Here is a 9703-nt window from a genome sequence, read left to right as displayed (position 1 = left end):
AGTTGACTAAATGAGATCAATTAATCGTTATATGACTAGGATAGAAAGCCTATATTCTTAATCCTTGCCATGAATGTCTCTCTTTATTAATTGCTTTCTTTAATTGCTCTCATTACTTTTCTTGTCATTTATTCTCTTGTCCTCTTATCAATCAAAAACCCCCTCTTGATCTTCATAGCCAATAATTAGACACTTCATTGCAATTCCTTGTGAGACGACCCGGAGTCTAAATACTCCGGTTAATTCTTATTTGGGGTTTGTTAATTGTGACAACCAATATTTTTGTATGAAAGGATTCTTGATTGGTTTGGAAACTATACTTTACAACGAGACTCCATTAGATAAATTCTAAACCATCAAGAGTTCGTTCATCAAAATGGCACCGTTGCCGAGGAGTTGCAATGGTATTATATTGTTGGCTATTGTGAATATTGTGAATATGTTTGCCTTTTGCTTATTTGTTAGTTTTTGTTAGCTTTAGGACTTTGTTGCTTATTTTTGTAGCTTTTATTTTTATTTGCTATCACGAATTCTCATCACTTTGGCTATGAGTTTGGCTTAAATTATGTTGTAGGGAATGGAAGGTACAATGAGGATCTGCATCAAGGATTTGGGAATCAAAGATGGGAGGAGCCTCAAGGGATTGATCAACCTTATTGGCAACAACAACCTCCGGTTTCTTATCGGTATAATTCTAATCCTAATACATATCAATCTAATGGATGTGGTGACCCTTATTGTGATTGTCAACAACCACCACCACAAGCCTATGAACTACCCCTTCAACATAATTTTGAACCACCTTACTCACAAATTCCTTTCCACCAAACACCCCCCATATGACCCTAATCTTTATCCACCATATCAACCACCTTATGAACCATATGAACCACACATGGAACCACCACAATTTCAACACAACTACTCTCAAGAACCACCTCAATATACACCTCCACACCCTTACCAAGGTGAACTAACTTCCAATCATGAAACCTTCCTCCCAAACAATGAACCTTCTCTTCCACCATCACCTCCTGATGAAGCCCCCACACATGAATTGAGAGATTTTGAATCTCATATCTTAAGGCGACAAGAGGAGGATGAAAAGAAGTTTAAAGAGCTAGGAGCCAAGATGGCTATCCTAGTGGAAGCCATTAGCAATATGGCCTCCTCCCGACTAAGCCTAAGCGACCAAGGCACTCCCATTGACGAATGTGGAGAAGAAACCAAGGAGCATAGTGAGGGAGTGAGTTTAGAGCTTCGAGATGAAGAAGAGAAGTTGAAGAAAGAATTGCCACTAGGGGAGGAAGATGAGACAATTGAGTCAGAAGGAGTGGTTGAAGACCTAGAAGATGTTGGAAGTCCATGGGAATATATCATTATAGAGCCCTCTTTCAAGAAGCTTGATATTGATGTTGTGGAGGGTGTACAACCTCCAAGGCATATCATGGTGGAAAACTTTGAAGAGGTTGATCAAGAGATAGATTCAATCATTGAGGAGTTCCTATCTTCAATTGAATCCTCTCCCATTGGGCTTGAAATTGAGATCAAAGAAGAAGATGCACAACCTCCCATGCCCTTGGTAAGCAATGAAGAAGAGATTGAATTGGAAGAGGGCTACCAAGAGGAAGAGGTTGAATTTGAAGAAGCTTGTGAAGAGGTGGAGGTAGTCAAAGAAGAGCACAAGGGAGTGGAACTTGCAAGATCATCGGAACCACCCTTTCCTAAGTCACCATCCAATACAACATTCAAGTGGGTAAAATTCCTATCCCTAAGCTTTAATTTCTCACTTGAATATGGTTTGCTTGAGACGGATGGGCAACTTAGAGCTCTTTGTGGAGTCAAGAGTAGGAGAGAATTGTTTAGTGGGTGGAAATACCAATCAAGGTTCCTTATGGTTGGAAACTCAAAGTTTAAGTACAAGGTTGGTATAGTTCTCAACTAAAGGGGTCTAGGAAGTTTTTTGGAGGCTTCTTTGAGAATTCCAAGGCTAAACCACCCAATTAGAATCATGATGATCAATTTGAAGATGGGTGTCAAAACAAAGTGTGGGATCCCGGATCGCACAAGGAAAATCAACTTTGGGGAGCTCATGGTTTGTGAAGAACTCCATCAGAGCTTGAAGATATTAACATTAAAGAATGGAGCTTATTGGAGATTCAAGCATTGGTGGATGTTCCAAGATGGTTACAAGCACAAGCCACCTTAAGAGGAGCTCCCCATAAGTCCAACTTAAAGACAATAAACAAAAGTGCTAGGTGGGAGACACCCCACCATGGTAAACTCTTTTCATTTTTCTCTTTTGTAAGTATTGGTAGAATAGGTTTGATATCATGTTTTGTTTCGTTTGTTGAGTTTATCTGGTAGTATAATATGTTAAATAAGGTTTTAAGGTGTTTGGGTAGCTGTTTGGAGGTTTGGAATGCTTGGATTGGTGCAAGAACATAGAAAAATTTTGAAAAACAGAGCACCAACCCGCGCGTGCGCGCACCTGGCGCGTACGCATGCCTCAAGCATTTTTGACAATCCACGCGGCGTGCCAAGTGCGCGGACACGTGGATTGAAAAATCTCAACCCTCCATACATTGACCCGAGAGTTGCGCCTACACTGCGCCAACACCATGCCTGAGGCACAAACCACCCGCGCATGCGTGCACCTGGTGCGTACGCGCCGTTGATGTTAATTGCGCAATGCGCGCGCACGCACACTGTACGCGTGCACGCCGATAGCGTCACCTGCCCTCCTGGTACATGTTCCAGAGTGTTATGCCCAGTTTGTGCCTATTATGTGCCTGCAACTCACGCGTGCGTGCACCTGGTGCGTACGCATCCTTTAGCCAAACTGTGCATCGGCGCAAAAGCGTGCATGACGCGTCCGCGCTGGTAAAAAAAAAAATTTCCTTTTCTTCCATTTTCTTTTATTGTATTTGTCTATTTCCATTCATTGCATTTTAATTTTGTTTTTATAGCTTATTCTTATTTTCTTTTCTAAGTTTCTTATTTTAATAATGGTGTTGAATTCTCTTACTCAATTGTTGAGAATTTCTTCGTTAATTTTGGTGCTTCTTGACTTATTTGATATTGATGGGTAATGAAATTTCTAATTCAATGCTTAACTTTTGATTGTCCTTGTATCCTTTGTGCATTGATATGAGCTTACATGTCTTTCATGACCCACTCTTTCTTGTTTGAGCTTGATGCAACATGCTCTTCATGTCATTTGCCTATGCTTTGACTTTATTCTTGCATCAAGTATTAATTGATATGTCCTTTGCCTATATTGCTCTCTCACTTACATGCGTAGCTAACATGTAGTGAGGACCCTATTCTTATTTGGCATTAGCCCCCGCCTATGTTCTAATTGCTTTCATATCTTTGTTGTAGGCTTAATTTTCTTTCTTTTTCTTTCCTTTTAGGTTGGCCACCAAGAAGGAAAGGATTGGAAGGGCTTCTAAATGGGGCAACAAACAAATTCATCCGCACAACCTTTTGAAGGAACTCATCAATTGTAGCAACCCGTCCACCTTGCTCTTCTTTGCATGCACCGAGGACGGTGCAAATTTCTAAGTGTGGGGAGGTCGTCCGACCGATCTCCATGGGTAACAATTTCCTTTTTCAACACCAATTCTCAATTTTTGTCCTTGTTAGTTAGTTGTTGCATTGCATGTTAGTTTGAATTTGTACATATTTTTACCACTTCCTTTTTATGTTAGGACTACTTGGTTAGAGTGATGATTTTTTTGTGACATGATTAATTAGTCTTGTTTGACATTCTCCCTATTTGTTGGAGTTGACTAAATGAGATCAATTAATCATTATATGACTAGGATAGAAAGCCTATATTCTCAATCCTTGCCATGAATGTCTCTCTTTATTAATTGCTTTCTTTAATTGATCTCTTTACTTTTCTTGTCATTTATTCTCTTGTCCTCTTATCAATCAAAAACCCCCCCTTGATCTTCATAGCCAATAATTAGACACTTCATTGCAAAATTTTTGTCACCCACGCGCACGCGTCACCCAAAATTTTTGCAATATACGAATGAAACAGAGAGTTGTGCGTATGCGAGGCTGCACTCGCGCCAATGGCATAAATCAGGTCACGCGTGCACGTCACCCACGCGTCCGGGTCACCTGAAAATCGCGTCAACCACGCGAACGTGTGCACCACGCGTCTGCGTCGCCTATGCCTCACAGTTTATCCAAATTTGTACCAGAATTCTTATTTTTTCTTCCCCAATCCTAATTTTACTCCTCCCTTCTTATTTCTTTCTTCTTCCTTCTTTCTTCTTTATTCCTTCTCATTTTTTTTACTTTCTCCCTCCTTCTCTTTCACATTCATTATCAAGGTTCTTTTCTTTCCTTCTTCCCCTTTTTTCCTTTTCATTATTACTTTTATTTATGTTTTCATCTTTTTTTACTTTCATTATCTATGTTTTCTTTTTCTTCCTTTTCCTTTTGCATCCTTTTAATTGGTGTTAGAAATTTATTTGGGTAATTATTTTCTTCTATATTTTTGCTTGTGAGTTATTAAGGAATTGTTTGACAATTATCAATAATTATTTTTGGGTTGTTTGTATGTTCAAATTCAATACTTTCAATAACATATCTACCATGCATGCTAAGTGTTTGTGAAAAAGCCCGTATGGTATTATGCAATTTTAAATTATTCTATTCTTCTACTCTAATGCCTGTTTTTCACAAAAACCCTTTTTATATATTATTGATTGAATATACTTGTCAATAGAAACAGGTTGTTAGTTTGAAACACTTGATTATAAAATTGGGTAATTAATTCTTGATCTATGCTACTCATGCCTTTGCCAGCATGCCAATAAACATCTTGCATTTACTTGCCAGAATATGCACTTGCTATATTTCCATTGATGAACTTCTCACATGTAGTCGCGACCATGTGTTAATGACATCCTTGTTTACCTTGCATTGATTATCACTTGTATCATCCTCTTCCTTGCTCGAACCCTTAGCTTTACGTATTACTTTCTTTTTTCCTTTTTCAGGATGGCCACCAAAAAGGATAAAGAGAAAGCTACTCCCAAACCACCGAAAAGGAAAGGAACAAAAAGAGCACTAACTGCGGAACCTTCTTCAACAGCAGTAAAGCCCTCAACAAAGAGAATCATCAAGGTCGATGAAAAAGAGAAAGCCCTTCCAGCAAAAGACACTGCGCGGTTCACTAACCGCTACTGTGAGTAGATGTTCCCCATCCTGGCTGAAAGGAACTATAACAATGAGTACCTATGCATCCTCCCGACCCACATTGTTGAATTTGTTGAGCCCCTCATTGAGCAAAGACAATGGGGATTCCTACGGAGACAGCCACGGCAGGTCAATATCTCATGGGTAGTTGAATTCTACTCCAATTTTCACATGCCAACCATGCAGTCTATCTATGTCCGTCAGAAGCAAGTCCCCATAACTGAAGAAGCTATTCAGCGAGCTTTAGATCTTTCCCCTGCTCCAGAAGGATTGGACGCATACCAAAAAGCCTCATTCAAGTGCCAGACATACCAATTAGACTGGGACACCGTTCTCAGAGTTATAGCACAACCTGGCAGTAGATGGATCTATGGATATCATTGATCCCAACCTAAGAGAATGTTGGCTTCAGCACTCACCTTGGAAGCTCGAGTATGGGCACAGATTATGTCCCATTACGTCTTTCCGAGCACTCACGAGTCCTCCTTCAATGCAAACATGGCTGTTTTACTCTGGTGTATCCTTACAGACCAGCCTCTCAATTTACCAAGACACATCCGGAATGATATGGAACATGTACAGATTGCGGGCAACCAACCTTTTTCCGCCTTGGTTTCAGATCTAGTCTCAGCAGCCGGAGTCTCCTACAGAGCTGGGGACACCAAGGACATGCTTCCACGGAATGATCAGTACATCCCTAACGGGAAGTATATTAGACCTCCAGCAGCCACTATCAACCAGAGCATAGAACCAGCCGAAGATATCCCTTCTCCTTCCACATCACAAGCACCTTCAACAAACCAACTGCTCCATCAGATACTTGAGAAATTGGACCGGCTTGACCGACAAGGAAAGCGAAGAGAGCACCGTAACAAGCGCAGATTTACATACCTCAAGGAGCTACTTGTTGGTAACCACCCACCTGAAGAAGGCCCAGACACCCCGGACTCCACTTCATTTACTAGCATAGGGAGCCATGACGGTCCCGATTGCGGAGATGCTACTACCAGCCCCCCTTTGTTCCTGACAGACGGCACCGAGGACGGTGCCAAGCTTTAAGTATGGGGAGGTCGGTTAGTACCTGACTTCCAGAGGTAATTTCTCTTTCTTAGCACCAATAAATTAGTAATTTTTCTTTTGGTAGGATATGATAAATAGCATAGTAATAGGTATTTGCATGTATGTTCTATTTGGTTGAAAAATAATATGTTTCTTTTCAAGACTTTATTTTGAAAAATTTTCGCTAATTTAAATCAGAATTTTTTGTGTTAAACTTGTTTGAAGACTGTGAATTGGAACATAAATGATAGATAAGAACACACAACCCGTGAAACTTGAGCTTAATTACATGGTTACATTATTTAACCATAATATTTTATTCTTGTGTATTTTTCTTCTCTATGATTGTAATCTATATTTTGTTCCATCCTATATGTCCAATATTTAATGTGTTATATGCATGCATATGAATGAGGCCATTATTTTATTAACTCACTTATCCCAAATAGCCTACCCTTTCAATTACCTTTGTTAGCCACTTTGAGCTTTTTAAATCCCATTTGTTCTATATTTTACCACATCACTAGCCTTAAGCAGAAAAATAAATTAAATATCCCAAATGAATCTTTGATTAGCTTAAGATAGAAATTGTGTGTCAATCAAGTGTGGGAAAACTGTGGAAACATGGGTTAATAAGGGAAGGTGTTACGTTTTTACAGTTAATAAAATATTGGAAATTTGGGTACCTACTCATGTAAGACCAGAAAATTAAAAATCCATATGCATTGATAATGTTATGTTTATTTTTACTTTAAAAAAAATCCAAAAATATTCAAGTAATTAAGTAATTAAATAAATGAATAAGGGGACAAAATTACCCCAATATTAAATTTGATGAAAAATTAATGCATATGTGATACAAGTTAAGAGAAAAGTTGATGCATGAGTATGTGATGCAAAAGTGGGAAGATTTTGGGTAGCTAGGCATGATTTAAGAAGAATATAGAGTGTATGTATAGGTAAGAACTTAGGTTAATCAAGGATTCAATTTATAGCTCACTTAGCCATATATATACCCTCACCTTTACCTTGGCCCCATTACAACCTTGAAAAGATCTCATGATGTTTGCATTGGTACATTAAATACTTGTTGATTAGTTAGGTGAAGAACAAGGTTTAGAAAGCATGATTAGAGAAGAGTAGAGTGATTACCCTATACACTAGAGTGACTAGAGTGTATATACACCATCAGTAAGGGTTCAATGCTTGATTCTATGTTCCCTGCTTTCATGAGCTGTCTTCTTACAAGTTTACTTGTTTTTACCGTATGAATTTTAATTAGTGATATTTGATTTATATTTGTCTTGAAGAACTTATTTACTTTTAACCAAGTAGGAAAAATCATTTTAGCATATAGTTGCATTCATACATAGGTTGCATTGCATGAGTCTTACTTTTCCCTACTCATTTATTTTATCTCCTTGAGCTAAGCATGATGACATGCTAATGTTTAAGTGTGGGGAGGTTGATAAACCACTATTTTATGGTTTATCTTGAGTTTAATTGAGTGGTTTCATCAAGTCTTTACCCACTTATTCATATGATTTTCATGATTTTATAATCCCTTCCTAGTTTTGTTTTATGATTGAAAACTTGCTTCCTAGAGATCTTTAATTTGTGTATTTTAATTCTCCTTTATACCATTCGATGCCGTGATCCGTCTGTTAAGTGTTTCAGGCTTTATAGGGCAGGAATGACTTAGAGAATGGAGAGAAAGCTTGCAAAAATGGAAGGAACACAAGAAACTAAAGAGATGACCAGCGAGTAACGACGCGCATGCATAGCTCACGCGAGTGCGCAGAATGGAGAAATTTACAGTGACGCGTGCGCGTGCCTGACGCGTACGCATGGATTGGAGTCTGCACAAAAGATGCGCACGCGTGGACGACGCGTACGCGTGACAAGAAAATTGGCCAAATGACGCGCACGCGTGACCGACGCGTACGCGTGACAAGAGCGATCTGCAAAATTAACAAAAAACGCCGGGGGCGATTTCGGGCCGAGTTTTGACCCAATTTTCGGCCCAGAAACATAGAATAAAAATAGGGAACATGCAGAGACTCAGGAGGGACATTCACATATTCTCATTATGATAGTTTTAGGTTTTTAGATCTGAATCTAGAGAGAAAATTACTCTTCCTCTAGTTTTTCTTTACATTCATAGTTTATTGCTTTTGCTTTTGGATCTTGAAGAGTCGTCACCTCCGTTGAAGATAATATTCTAGTTTGTTTTCTTACTTCCTATTTATTTATTCCATATTCTTAATTCTTGTTTAGAGTGGTAATTGGATTATTTTCATGGATTGTTAATGCAAAGGATTACTTTTACTTTTAATTAATTTTGAATCTCTATTTTATTTAATTTATTATGTATCTTTTCTATTCCAAACTCCCAATAACGAATATGGTATCCATGTTAATAGAGTAGATCCTCTACTTGACATGGAGGTTGATTAAGAGGAGACACTTGAGTTGGAATGCTCAAATGGTTAGTTAAATTGGAGGTTGTTGGCTAATTCTGTATTTACTAATGCTAGACCTTTCCAAGGGAGAGGACTAGGATTTGCGAATAAGAGTTAGCTCAATCACTTGACTTTCCCTTATTTAGTAAGGGTTAACTAAGTGAAAATAACAACCTCTTTATACTATACATGAGAGAATTCCAACAAGGATAGAACTTCCAATTAATCATTCCCCCAGTCAAGGCTTTTTATTTTGAATAATATAAATTTCTTTTAATTTTCATTGCACTTAATTACAATTGTTTATTTTCTGTTATTCAACTCTCAAAATTCTAGGAAAACTCCTGATTAATAACTTAGCACCCTTTCTAGCAACTCGTTGGGAGACAACCTGGGACTTATACTCCCAGTATTTTTATTCTAAACTTTTATGACAACCTTTCTAAATTGGTGAGGCTGATTTTTGCTGGTTAAGAGCTATACTCGCAACGCTGTTCTCACATTATAATCTCTTAATTGGTCTAACTTCTGCCACGCACTCAAGCACCAAAAGAGCTAGCGCTCAAATTGAGAGCGTAGTGCTCACTAATGGAGCGTCATAAGGAAGCACTCAACCAAAGGAAGCTCTCAACCAAGAGGGAGCGCTCACTCAAGTAGCGTAGCGCTCAAATAGCGAGCGTTGGAGAAGCAACAGGCACACGAAAAGGAAGTGAATGCAGCGTTCACTAATTGCACGGAGCGCTCCACTGGGAGCTACCAAGTACATCCTGACCCAAGTCAACAAGTGCCATTTGGATCCATTTCTTAAAAAAAATTAAAAAGCCCATTCCAAGTTTTGAAGACTAAAATAGAAAGTGTATAAATAGGAGGGAGTTTGATTTCAGAGGGAGCTTTTTGGTTCTCTTGAAATTTTTGTTTTAGAATTCTTAGAGAAATTGGGGAATTGGGATCATAACTAAGTT

This window comes from Arachis hypogaea, chromosome 16, assembly GCF_003086295.3.
Source record: "Arachis hypogaea cultivar Tifrunner chromosome 16, arahy.Tifrunner.gnm2.J5K5, whole genome shotgun sequence".
NCBI classification, from domain to species: domain Eukaryota; kingdom Viridiplantae; phylum Streptophyta; class Magnoliopsida; order Fabales; family Fabaceae; genus Arachis; species Arachis hypogaea.
The sequence above is the reverse complement of the archived record's forward strand: the minus strand, read 5'-3'. Positions refer to the sequence as shown.